Genomic DNA, 13,139 nt, shown 5'->3' with positions numbered 1-13,139 from the left:
ATGATGGCTAGGAAAATGAAAGACACAGACAGCGAAGAAGAAATCCGCGAGGACTTCCGAGTCTTGGTTGGTGGTCCTGTCCCCTAAAGATCAAGCTACACATCAGTTTTACAATATCAATACTTGGACAAACCTTACTGGTAAGGAAGCACTCAGTGGGCTCCTTCAGGAACCCTTTGCTAACGGCGCGCACACTGTCTGGGCTGGCCAGTTTTCCATGCATGCGGCTTAACAATTGAGCACAGGCAGGCATTTGTACGAAAACTGAAGGAAAAAAAAATGTATATATATATATAACAAAAAAAAGAAGAAAAAAAATCTAAAACCTCTTCAAATGGGTTCGAGTTCAATTTGTTTAGCCTAAATTGTCGTAGCTGGTTTACCGAAAACAAACACAATTTAAATGGGTGTACCTCAGGATGATGTGCATAGGGAGAGGGTTAAGGGTGGGTGGGGTAACCTGCTGAAATGTGGCCCCTCTGCTTTGGAGGGTCCTCTGAGACACCCCTGGGCTCCAACACATGGTGGCGGTGACACCCCCTGCCTGCCTGCCTGCGCTGGCCTAGTACCTTATTTGTGCTCTGGGGCCCGGCGGGCACTGTCCCCACCAGTTTTTAAAAACAAGCCTTTACCAAGGGGGCATCTTTGGACTCTCTGTTTTAAAACAAAACGAAAATCCAAACAAACCCCCTCTGAACCGTGACTTGGAGCCGGCAGAGTCGGCAGTGGCCATGGCCGTGGCCCTCAGCACAACCACAGACACTTTACCATTGACGTCCATTCCAAGTTGTAAGTGCTAGTCTCTCTCTTTTTTTTTCCAATAAAAGACCATTAACTTAAAAAAAAACAAACCAGAAACACCAGGAGGTGAAAGAATAAACCAAATTTATCTGGGTTCTGTTTTCACTGTCTCTGTACATTTGAACTCATTTGTTATGCATAATATATCTGAATGATAAAACATACATTTGCATATCAGAGCTCAGCACTTTTTGTTTCCTACAAGGACTTCTAAAATCAAAGCCCCGGTCTTTGATTAATTTTATTCATATCCTCCAATTAAGTGTTGAGTTCTTACTCTTCTACACACTGTCCTAAACTCGGGAGAATCAACATGAAGGACATACACATTGTCTAAGTCCTCAGGGACTTGCAAGCAGATCTTGAGTGAGGCAGAAAGATGTCCTGAGAGGGAGGAGCTGTGAGAGCACAGAGAAGGGATGCCCATATGTCCTGGTCAAAAATGGCTCCTGCACAGGGCTGGCTTTTTCAAACGCTGGGAGGTAAGAGATAGCAAGAACCTCAATGAGGTGAGCCATGGACAAGGAATGAGGCTGGTGAGGTAAAGAGGAGACAGAAGGAAGAACCTGATCATTCATGTTTATAAGTTACCTCGAGTGTAGTGGGGAGCTGTGGAGGGGAGAAGAGAGTCACTTGGTGGTGTAACTACAATACAGAAAATGGGCTGTGGTTGGATCCAGATGGAAATCAGAGGGACCCCTTAGGTGAGAGCTGATCCTGACATAAACTAAAAGAACAGGGAGGGAGTGAAGTGAATAGAGTAACATATTCTTAGAGAAGCAAAAGCAGAAGCATTTGGGAATGGCTTTAGACTCATGCCCAGAGGTAAGCACTAGTCACAAGGGCAGCCCTAAGGACACATGTCTATGGTCAGAGGTGACTGAGTCTCCCAGTTCCCAAAGACAAAGGGTGGGACAGATCGGTAGTTGGTCACCTTCATGAGCTCAGACCTCAGGTTCCTAATTTGGTGCTGGAATAGGGGATTGGGTAGGGTTGAAGAGCCAGACTGGTGACAGGGGTATTCAGATGAGGTAAGAAACCAGATGACTTTTGTGTTCTGATTGTCATTTATTCATTCTTCCACCAGACACTGTGCTACACATAGGTGTGCATAGCCTATGACACCAACATCCTCGTGGTCTTTCCCTCTATCTGGGAACATAGTTCAGCAGCCAATAACAAAGTCGATGCATGCTTTAAAGGCCCATTTCATAGTGGGGTTGAGAAAGATGTCCAGCAACAAGTGACATTTAAGTGGAGATTAGAATAGGAAAGGGAAGTGGGAGAATGATTGAAGCAGAAGCAGGAACAAGGGCTGATTTATTGAATATTTAAGCATACTCACAGGCGCCCACTGAATGCCACATCCCATGCTACGTCCAGAGAGGAGAGCGACTAGGAATAAAATGGCAAGCTCCAAAGAAAGTGATCGGAGCGGGAGCTGGAAAGAGACTGAGCCACGAGGCTTGTGATTTCCACTGAGAAATGTGAGCGTCATCAGGGACGTTTGAGGAGGTCGCTGATGAAATGTAAGCAGAGGACTGACTTAATCAAATTTACAGTGAGAAATTCCACTCTCCTGGTGACCAGTATGGTCAGTTTTAGAGGCAGGATGTCCAGGTAGGAGGCCCCTGGCAACAATCCAGGAGGGAGGTGATGACGTTACAGTGAAACACAATTTACATGACAACATCCAGTGAAGCACAATACTCACCTCAAATAGAAGCAGCTTGTCCACCTCTCCATGTGGCCATCCAGAGGCCACTGGGACTTGCCCGGGGGGTCAGAGTTGAAGGAGGAGCTCAGAGTTCCAACGACCTCTCACTAGGCTTCCAAATCTCATTGGCCCTTGGCAGAGAGGAATTTTCTCGACTATTTCCCCTACAGCCATATTGCCTCACAAACCACTTTGGGCTATTACAAGGAACCAGGTCGGGAGGACTCCTTAGGAACTGTGTCAGCAAACAGTGCCCTACATTTCCCCTTCCCTTTTCACTCTCTTGATGAAGACCCTGTTTTGTTTTTTAAAAGTCATTTTATTGGGGGCTCTTACAACTCTTGTCATAATCCATACATACATCGTGTCGAGCACATTTGTACCGATGTTGCCATCATCATTTTCTTTTTAAAATCATTTTCTTGGGGGCTCATACAACTCTTATCACAATCCATACATCCATCCATTGTGTCAAGCATATTTGCACATTTGTTGCCATCATTTTCAAAACATTTTCTTTCTTCTTGAGCCCTTGATATCAGCTCATTTTCCTCCTACCCTCCCTCCCTCATGAATCCTTGATAATTTATAATGTATTACACCGACTGCTGTCTCCCTTCACCTACTTTTTTGTTGTCCATCCCCCTGGGAGGGGGTTATATGTAGATCATTGTGGTCAGTTCCCCCTTCCTCTCCTAGTATTGCTACTCTCATTATTGGTCCGGAGGGTTTTATCTGTCCTAGATTCCCTGTATTTCCAGCTCTTATCTGTACCAATGTACATACTCTGGCCTAGCCAGATTTGTAAGGTAGAATTGGGTTTATGATAGTGGGAGGAGGAAGCAATAAAGAACCAGAGGAAAGTTGTGTGTTTCAACAGTGCTACACTGCACCCTGACTGGCTTGTCTCTTCCTTGTGACCCTTCTGTAAGGAGAAGTCCAGTTGTCTAAAGATGGGTATTGTGTCTTCACTCCACACTCCCCTCATTTACTTTGGTATGATTTTTTTGCTCTGGATCTTTGATGCCTAATACCTGTCCCCATGGACATCACCATGGCACAGGTAACCATTTAAAGCCATTGTTCATTAAATCTATTAACAGCTGACATAAAATTAGTTTGGGAATTTGCTGTCCCTTTTTATCTTCTGGAACAGCATGTAGATTGATATCATCTTTTCTCTCACAATTGGTATAATTCCCCTGTGAAGTCATCTGGTCCCAGATATTTTTTGGTTCAGAATTTTTTACTGACTTAAGCGATTTCTCCCTTTGTTGTGGCTCTGTTAAGATTTTCTATAGTATTGTGAGTTAATTTGGACACTGTATTTCTAAAAAATTTGTCATTTCATTTAGATTTTTAAATTTGTTGGAGTACAGTCTTTCATAGTAGTATGGTAATATTCTTTGTATTTCATTTGGTTATGTTGTGATGTCACCTTTTTATCTCTAATTCTTGATATTTGCATCTTATTTTGGGGGGATAATTTTGTCAGTTATGTGTCAATTTTGTTAATTCTTACAAAGAACCAACTTGTGTAGGTTTTTTCCTAGTGTTTTGCTGTTTTCCAATTATTTATTTCCGTTCTTTATTATTTATTTTCTCATGGATGAATATTTATTTTGTTGTTCTTGTTCTATTTGTTGAAGATGCTAGGTTAAGGTGTTGATTTTGATTTTCTCCTATTTTTTTCATTTATGCATTGATTGCTATAAATTGTCCTCTGATAACTGCTTTTGCTTTGTCCTAAAGGTTTTGGTATATTGTTTTTGTTCTCATTTGCTTCAAGGAATTAAAAATTTTCATCCCTTATTTTGTCTGTTACTCAGTTGTTTTTAAGTAGTGTGTTGTCCAGTTTCCACACATTTCATTTTTTGTTCTAGTTCTTTCCATTGTTGTTCTAGCACTGTTGTCTGGGAAGACAGTGTATAGAATCTCAATATTTTACATTTTATTAAAACTTGCTGTGTAACCTAATATGTGATCTATTCTAGAAAATCTGCCACTGGTTATATCATCTAGTCTATTTAGCCTTTGATCATTATGCAGTACACTTCTTTTGACTCTCATGATTTTTTTTTGCCTCGAAGCTTATTTTATCAGAGATTAACATTGCTACTCTTTCTTTTTTTGGGTTGTCATTAGCTTAGTAAATTTTTCTCTATCCTTTGATTTTTATCTATTTATGTCTTTGTGTCTCATAAGCAGTGTATTGATGGCTCCTGTTTTCTAATTCAGTCTGCTACTCTCTGTCTCTTGTCTGGTGCATTTAATCCATTAACATTCAATATCATTATTGATATGTGAAAGTTTGTTGCTATCATTATGCTCTGTTTTTGGTTTTGGGTTGTATTCATTTATTTGTTCTTCCTGTTTGTGTTATTTTGAGGACTGTTTCCAGTGTGTTCATTTTTTGGGTAATGGTGTCCCATTTGTTACTCTTGAGTTTGTCTGCTGTTGTTGAATCTCTGTCCAAAGTGTTACTTTTAGTAATTTTTATAATACTGGTCTTGCTTTTACAAATTCCTTTAATTTCTCCTTGTATTGAAACACCCTTATCTATATATTTATTAATTTATTTATCTTATTTGAGGGATAGCTTTTCTGAATATACAATTCTTAGTGATGTGAGTCTGATAAAGCCTGTGGGAGTGGAGACTTTTGAATCTTCATGACATTTCCAGGTAAAGCTTCAAAGGTCTTCAAATTATTGGAACTGGGAATATGCAAAATATGAATTTAGGAAAATTGGACCTGGTCAAAAATGAGCTGGGATGCATGAAGATTGATATCCTAGGCATTAGTGAGCTGAAATGGACTAGTTTGAGCCATTATGAATCAGAAAATCATATGCATTACTATGCTGGAAATAATAAACTCAAGAAGAATGGCGTGGCATTCATTGTCAGAAAGGATCTTGCTAAATCCAACTCTAAATACAATGCTATCTGTGAATGGATTATATCTATCCACCTTCAAGAAAAGCCAATAAATACAACTATTATTCAACTATATGCAGCAACCACAAAAACTAATGATGAAGAAATTGAATAATTCTACCAATGACTTCTGTCAGAATTGATTGAACATGCAATCAAAATGCATTGATAGTTATTTAAAATTGGAATAAAAAGGATGAAAACAAAAGACGGAACAGTAGTTGAAAAGTATGGAATTAGTGATAGAAATGAAGTTGATCACATGATAGAAAAATTTAAAAGCAACAACTCGATCATAGCAAGTGTATTTTTCAACAACACAAAAGGTGACTATAGACATGGACGTCTCCAAATGGAATACATAGAAATCAACTGAATCTCTCTGTGGGAAGACCCAATGGAAAAACTCAATGTCAGCAGCTAAAACCAGACCAGGGACCAATTGTGGAACAGAACATCAATTGCTCATATGTAGGTTCAAGATAAAGCTGAAGGAAATGAAAACAAGTGCACAGGAGCCAAAAGACGACCAAACTTGAGTCAATTCCACATGAATTTTAAGAACATCTCAAAAACAGATATGATGCATTAAACACTATCACAGAAGACTTGATAAGCTGTTGGAAGACAAAAAAACAATTCATGAAGAAAGCAAAAGGTTACTAAAAAGACAAAAAAAGGGGGGGAGATCAAAATGGATATCAGAAGAGAATCTCAAAATTGCTATTAATCATCGAGTAGCTAACACAAATAGAAGAAAGGATGAAATCAAGGAGCTGAATAGAAAATTTCAAAGGGAAGCTGGAGAAGAAAAAGCCATAAATCATAACAAAATGTGCAAGAACCTAGAATTAGGAACCCAAAGGGAAGAACGTACTCAGCATATATTAAACTGGAAGAACTTAAAAAAATTCAAGCTGGAGAGAAAGGGGAGAAAATGGCGACCAGATAGGACTCATCCCTCCATAGCTCCTGCTGCCAGACCAGAAAATCATGAGGTAAGGTGAAAGAAACAGGGAGGTGGAGTCCTGAAATTAGAACTAGGGTCCCAGGGTTTCTCTTCAACCCCTTTTTGTGTGGGATTTCCACTCACAAAGCAAACCAAGAACACTTTAAAGTGCTCTAGCCCGCAGACGCCAGCTGTGCCTTTACCGGGAACAGCGATTTCTACAGGCAGACGCCCGAGAGGGGACAGAATCCCAGACACGAGGGGAACCTCACTCAGGAGCTCTCCATGTGGTTGGCTGCCTTGAGCCCACAGCCATGGGAATGATGGTGGGTAGCCATAATTTAGAGTAAAAGAAAAAATATTGTATTACCTTAGGAAGATCACGGTGTCAGAGAAAATAAGCGAAAGTTGGGAGTCCAGGGAGCAAATTTAGTTCCAATTGGCCGAGAAGGAAGCAAACCCCCCCCTCCCCCCCAATAAGCTGGGTCTCCCCCTCTGGGGACCAGCCCGACAGCTCCCAAATCAGAGCACATCACAAGCAATTAAAAAAAAGGTGAAATATATATTATTGGTTTAAAATTCAAACCCAAGTCTGGTTGCTCAGCTCCAAGGAGCACATAGGTGGAGGCCCTTAACATAAACAGCATAAGAAGCAACCTAGCTAAGGAATGCCAGAACTCAGCTAGGGGCCTAGCAGTTTTAGCATAACAAAGACCCGCTGTAGTAAGAGTCAGCTTTAAACAGCAAGGAGCTGCAGCCCAGTGGCTGTGAGAGACAATTACATTTGAGTATACTCTAGCTGGCCAGGGAGATAAAAAAAAAATCCTCAGGCTCAACGGGCTTGCTTTTTAACTTTTTGTCTCCTCTTTGCCTCTTTCTTGGTCTCTTCCATTCTACTGCTAACCTCCAGACCACTCCTCTTAGCCTAGGGCATTTACACCTGTGCCACATGCAGCTAGATGAGCTCCACCCTGGGTAGTTAGCTAGGCTTGGAATACCCAGCTGACTCCCACCAGGGGATACTCTGCTCAACTTATAACTGGGAAATTCCTGTCTGTGTGCCTGGGGGCATAAGGCAGCTCGTCTAACACTCCTCAACCTCCAAGTTGCTGCAGGAACCTCTGCAACACCAAAGCAGGCAACCCTTCTGGGTCACTCCCCAGAGGGAAGCCACAGGAGGATAAAGTGGTAGGTTAATTCCATAGTGAAATAAGCTATAGGCAGTTCCAAGAAGCACTCCTACAAGTCTCCCAGAGAGAGCCAGTGTTCTTCTACTCCTTCAAAATGGCACCTGGCTCCTCTAAAACAACTAAAAAAGGAGGCGGGGAAAGGAAAAATAATAATAAAAAAGAAAAGGGTAGAGGTGGCACATGGCACTAACTCACCCGAGGGGAGGGTATTGTTTGTGTCTCCACAGGGAAAGAGGGACCAGACTTCAACCTGATGCTCCAAGATGTGAATGCAACATGCTGGCGTGGAGTGGGGAACCAGTGGAGAGGTCTGGGGGGCTGGCCCCAACCCCAACTACTAAGGGGACATCTGCCCCTCCCCTCAGAAGAATTTATATCAAAGGACGGCACTTAATTTACAGTTCTGGAAAGGGGGCATATCTGATTGGAGCACATGGGAGCACATGAAGGGGGAGGAGGAGAGAGTGGAGCACATCATGACCCACCAGGCCAGGAGGTTGATGTTCCCAATTAGAACAGCCAGTTGCCAGAGAGACCACATAGCCGGCCCCACTATGAGACACGATGTCCCTCACTGACCCATAGCCATACAGGCGACAACACAGTGAGGGGATTGCACCCGATCGGATCTGCCATACCGAGGCAAAACATAAAGGGGATGCAAAAGAACAGCAAGGGAATGGAGCGGTGAGGTCCCCAAGGAAAACTGAAGGTGGACTTTGGGGCCAGGGCATGGTGCCCCAACAGACTGGACTGGAAAACGCTCCTAAAGGCCAACAAACAATCCTTGAACTAACTACAAGCTTTTCTTTCTTGTTGTGTTTTGTTTTGTTTCTATTGGTTTGTTGTTTTGTGGTACATTGTTGCTTGGTTGTGATCTGTGTTGTTTCTGTGTATGTTACTATCTCCGCAGGTCTGTCTAAATAAGATAGGCTGGATGAACAATCAGAGGAGAAAACAATGGGACCGATAGTTCCGTGGGGACTTGTGAGACGGGGAGGTTGGGGAAAAGGTAGTGGTGTTAATAAACCCAGGGACAAGGGAACAACAAGCGATCCAAATCGGTGGTGAGAAGGGTGTGGGAGGCCTGTTTGGGCATGATCAAGGGTAATGTAACTAAGAGGAATTGCTGAAACCCTGGTGGGGTCTGAACATGATAGTGGGACAGGAGGGAAGTCAAATGAAATAGAGGAAAGAGCTGGAAGGCAGAGGGCATTTATAGAGGTCTAGATAAAGACATGTACATATGCAAATATATTTATTCATGAGGATGGGGAAATAGATCTATGTGCATATATTTATAAGGTTAGTATTAAGGTAGCAGAGGGACATTGGGTCTCCACTCAAGTACTCCCTCAATGCAAGAATACTTTCTTCTATTAAATTATCATTTTATGATGCTCACCTTCCCGACACAACTGCTGAAAACAATGTGGGTGAACAACTAAATGTGGTGAAGAAAGCAGATGGTGCCCAGCTATCAAAAGAGATAGCATCTGGGGTCTTAAAGGCTTGAAGGTAAACAAGCAGCCATCTGGCTCAGAAGCAATAAAGCCCACATGGAAGTAGCACACCAGCCTGTGTGACCACGAGGTACTGAAGGAATCAATTATCAGGCATCAAAGAACAAAAAAATCATATAATTTTGTGCTCACCTGATATGATCGCTGAAGACAAATGGGTGCATAAGCAAATGTGGCGAAGAAAGCTGATGGTGCCTGGCTATCAAAAGATATAGTGTCTGGGGTCTTAAAGACTTGAAGGTAAACAAGCGGCCATCTAGCTCAGAAGCAACAAAACCCACATGGAAGAAGCACACCAGCCTGTGAGATCACAAGGTGTCAAGGGATCAGGTATCATCAGAACAAAAATCTTACCATGGTGACTGAGCGGGGGAGTGTGGAGTGGAGACCCAAAGCCCATTTGTAGGCCACTGGACATCCCCTTAAAGAAGGGTCTTGGGGAGGAGACGAGATAGGGTGCAATGTAGCAATGATCAAGAATACAACTTTCCTCTAGTTCCTAAATGCTTCCTTTCCCCCCTCCCACTGTCATGATCTGAATCCTGCCTTGCAGGCCTGACTAGACCAGAGGAGGTACACTGGTACAGATGGGAACTGGAAACACAGGGAAGTCAGGGCAGATGATCCCCTCAGGACAAGTGGCGTGAGTGGTGATACTGGGAGGGAATAGAGAGGGTGGGTTGGAAAGGGGGAGTCAATTATAAGAATCTACATGTGAACTCCTTCCTGGGGACAGACAACAGAAAAGTGGGTGAAGGGAGACATTGGACAGGGCAAGATATGACAAAATAATAATTTATAAATTATCAAGGGTTCATGTCAGAGGGGGGAGTGGGGATGGAGGGGACAAATGAGGACCTGATGCCAGGGGCTTAAGTGGAGAGCAAATGTTTTGAGAATGGTGAGGGCAATGAATTTACAAATGTGCTTTACGCAATTGATGTATATATGGATTGTGATTGGAGGTGTCCCTGATAAAATGATTTTAAAGATTCAAGCTTCGAATTGCAATTTTGAAATATTCTATGTGCAAAATATTGAATCATGCAGGAATTATCAAGAGAAAATGGGGAAAAATACACAGAATCACTGTAACAAAAAGAACAAGTCAACAGTCCACCATTTCAGGAGGTAGCATATTTTATGCACTGGAAGCACTTACTTGTCTGTGCCAAGAAATGTGGGAGACAGCTACCATGCCAACTGACTGGAAAAGATTCATATTTGTGCCCATTCCAAAGAAAGGTGACCCAATAGAATACTTAAACTATAGAATTATATTATTGATATTACACACAAGTAAAATTTTGCCTAAGATCATCCAACCATATTTGTAGCAGTCCATTGACAGGAAACTGACAGAAGCTCAGATCTGATTCAGAAGAGGATGTGGAACAAGGGATATCATTGCTGATGTCAGATGAATCTTGGCTAACAGTAAAGACCACTAGAAAGGTGTTTACTTGTGTTTTATTGACTATGTATTCAACTCTATGGACCATAATAAACTGTGGATAACCTTGAGAACAATGCGAATTCCAGAACATTTCATCGTGCTTATTTGGAACTTATACGTGGATCAAAGGGCAGCTGTGCAAACAGACCAAGGGAAAACTGCATGGTTTAAAATCAGGAAATGTGTGAATCAGGGTTGTATTTTCTCACCATACTTTTTCAATTGGTATGTTGAGCATATCACCAGAAAAGCTCAATTAAATGAAGAAGAGTGCGGCATCAGGATTGGAGGAAGGCTTATTAACAACTGGCCATATGTTGATGATACAACCTTGCTTGCTGAAAGTGAGGAGGACTGGAAACCCTTGATGAAGATCAAGGATTGCAGCCTTCAGTGTGGATTACAACTCAATGTAAGAAGACAAAATCTTTCCAACTGGACCAATAGGTAACATCATGATAAACCAACAAAAGATTGGAGTTGCAAGGATTTTGTCTTGCATGGCGTCACAATCAATGCTCATGAACGTCACAGTCAAGAGATCAAAAGATGTATTACATCAGGTAAAACTCCTGCACAAGACATCTTTAGAGTATTAAAGAGCAAGGGTGTTACTTTGAGGACTAAAGTATGCCTGACCCAAGCCATGATATTCTCCATTGCATCATATGTGTGTGACACAGACTAGCACTAGCTACTGTAAGGCCATCTTGTTGACTGTTGACTGACCCACCTCCTTCCTCCTCCCATCTCGGAAAGTCCATTAGTGATTGATTTTAGAATCTACGCTTATATTCTCGAGATCAGAACATTGCAATTAATAACACGATTCCTGTTGGTGTTGTAACCAGGATATTACTATTTTTATTTTCTTAACCAGGATGTTATCATCAATGCTGTAACTCTAAAGAAGAATAACGTGAATTTTGCTTTCTGCTTCTACTCATGCTTGCTTAAGTCCTAGACAAATGATAAATGAGTTTTTGCCTTTAAAGATGGACTGAAATGTCCACTCAGGACTACAATCAAGGAGTCACTTTTAGATTCTTGCAGTTTGGTTATAACCAAATAAAAGGCTCTTCTAAATTTTAAGACATTATAGTGGCTGTCATTTATTGGAACCTGCAACACATGTGGAAGTTGGACATTGACTCTGGAAGACTGTAGAATAATTGTTGCATTTGCGTTGTGATGCTGGAGAAGAATACTGAAAGTATCCTGGAGCAAACAATCATATCGATACAAAAGAGTGGAGACCCAAAGCCCATCTGGAGATAATTGGTTATATCTAATTATCTACTTAATTGGATATATACCACAGAAGTGATATAAGGAAGAGTTGATACAACTGACGTGTAGTATAGCACGGAAGAATCACACATCATTCCTCTAGTTCCTAAATCCTTTCTTGCCCCCACTACCATGAAACAGTTCTAACTTACAAATCTGGCTAGACTGGAGAACACACATTAGTACAAATAAGAGCTCTTGACACATGGAATTCAGGAAAGATAAACCCCTCAATAACAGTAATGGGAGCAGTAATATCATGAGGGTCGGGGGATGATCAGGGAGGGAGAAGGGTGAGAAAGGGGGAACCCATCACAAGAGTGGATGTATAGCACACACACATCTCCCCCGAAGGGGTCGAATTACAGAAATGTAGGTGAAGGAAGACAATGGACAGTGTAAGATACGAAATAACAATATTTAAACTGATCAGGGATACACCAGGGTAGGAGGGTGGGTGAGCCAGAGGTAGAAAGAGGAACTTATATCAAGGGCTCAAGTAGAAAATATTCTGGAAATGATGATGGCAACATATGTACATATATGCTTGATACAATTGGTGTATGGAATGTTATAAGAGCTGTAAGAGCCCCAATAAGATGATTTTAAGAAAAAGAAGAAAGAAAGTACCATGGACTGCTAAAAGGACACACCAATCCATATGGGAAGAAATACGGCCAGAGGGCTCCGTGGAGGCAAAGACAGCAACACGTCATCTTACACACTTTGGACATATTGTCAGGAGAGAGCTGTCCCTTGAGAGGATGGCGCAGGACTATGGAGTATTTTGAGTGCCTGGTGCAGTCGCAGGTTGGCCACGTGTGCCCTGAGGCGCATAGAATCATATTGGAGGTTGCTACCTGTTGCCACGAGGAGCCATACTGGATCCTGGTCTCTGGGCTATGCAAGGCGCCACACTGGACGTTTGTCACTAGCATGATGGAGGTTCATTCCTGAGTCTGGTCTCGGATGCCATGGGAGCTGGGAAGGTCCCTGGTCATTGGCACTCAGAGTTCTATTTCTGAGCCTGATTGGTGGCCCCATGGAGAGCTGAGCCGATTTGCTTCCAGGCCTGGTCTCTGACGTTACTTGAAGCCATGCCCCAGTCTGGTCACTGGTACTGCAGAGGTCTGAATGTGGGCCTGGTTGCTGGCACTGGGGAGGTACAGTTCCTGGCCTGGTCACTGGTGGCACAGGGGGTCATACGCTGGCCTGGCTGTTGGCACTACAGATGTTCTTTTGCTTTTGAGCAAGCATCAGCAGAGGGAATTAAG

Source organism: Tenrec ecaudatus, chromosome 12 (assembly GCF_050624435.1).
Source record: "Tenrec ecaudatus isolate mTenEca1 chromosome 12, mTenEca1.hap1, whole genome shotgun sequence".
Taxonomy (NCBI): Eukaryota; Metazoa; Chordata; class Mammalia; order Afrosoricida; family Tenrecidae; genus Tenrec; species Tenrec ecaudatus.
The sequence above is the reverse complement of the archived record's forward strand: the minus strand, read 5'-3'. Positions refer to the sequence as shown.